The following is a 1468-nucleotide window of genomic DNA, read 5'->3' on the forward strand; positions in this document are numbered from 1 at the left end:
ACTGCTTTCTCATAAAGCTAAAGGAAATCTAGTCTGAAATTGCTTTTCCTGGGTTAGATCTTAGTCACTTAGCATTTTTAAGCAACTGTCACAGGTAAATCGCACTCCTCTCCCACCACCCAACAGAAAATACATTCACAAATTGAAACAGCCCCTCCCTCTTTAAACCTTCTGTGTAGTCTTAGGTAGCTCTGAGACAGCGATCTAGGTGCCAACACTGGGAAGACTTGAGTTTCATGAGCACAGTGTTACTTTGCCAAGCACTTAGACACATGCAGCCACAACAGGAAGTATTCAAAAATTTTCTGGGGCAAGACAAAAACACCCTAAATCAGATCCTGCATGATGACTGCTCACTAACCAGCCCTGCTCTGGAAGGCGATCTCTGCAGAACAGTAATTTTCCAATGAGATTATCACGCCCCTGTTTAAAACAGCTATAAGCACTTAGCAGAAAGCATTCACGATATACTGGCTATGTGAAAACTAGTTACACTTATTTAAAATTCTAGATTATACTAAAAAAAGCTGTCAGATCACATTACCCCAGTACCAACAGACAACCGGCACACACAAGGTACATCCCACTTCATACATCCTACTCGGTGCATGGGAAAACAGATAACCATTAATTCAGCACGAAGCTTCAACAAAGATGTAACACATCTGCAAGAGTGAGTACAACATGCAGAACATTTAAATAATCTCTAATTGCTGTCTACCCTCGGGTGCAGTATTCTCTTGTTTACAAATAAAACACTACAGAGCATAACAGGAACTGCTCTTTTCTAGCAGCCCCCAAACTATCTGGATTTACAGGCGACTGCCAGTTCAAACTTTCACCTTGATCGCCGTGCACCCTGACAGAAATTCTGAGCAGCTTTACACAGTGATAATCGTCAGTTCACTACATGACCGCAGAGTGATCTGAAACCTGACTGTACGTCTAGTATCTCCCTCTCGGGATTACCGCCTCTAGATGTTAAGCTTTTAGTTAGCTGACTGGGGCTTGTCTGCTTTTAAGAGTTCGTCCACTTGGGTTAACTACACTCTCTCCTTCAGAAAGCAACAGCCATACCCACCTGCTGACTGAAATGATGGTTTGGGTCAGACTTTAGACAAAATTCTAACACCACAAAAAACAATCCTGCTCTACTGAAGCGGCTGTTGGTTTGAGAGGATTTTTTGGTTTGTTCTCCCCCCCATGATCTGAATCCAGCAAACTGCTGCCTCCCTCGGAGGTGAACCGCGCGGGAAGGCTCCGCGGGCACGCCTTCGGCAGCGCGGTTCCGCTGCGAGCCCCGGGCACCGCGCGGAAGCGGATCTAAAACAGCAGCTGAAACGGCAGCACGGCCTCCCGCTGCCCGGACATCGGGTGGCGCTGGCAGCTCCGCGGGGGCAGGCGGCGCCCGGCTCCCCCGAGCCCCGGGGGCGGCAGCGCCGAAGGCCCCCCCCCCCCCCCCCCCCCA

Source organism: Aptenodytes forsteri, unplaced genomic scaffold (genome assembly GCF_000699145.1).
Source record: "Aptenodytes forsteri isolate BGI_AS27 unplaced genomic scaffold, ASM69914v1 Scaffold284, whole genome shotgun sequence".
NCBI lineage: Eukaryota > Metazoa > Chordata > Aves > Sphenisciformes > Spheniscidae > Aptenodytes > Aptenodytes forsteri.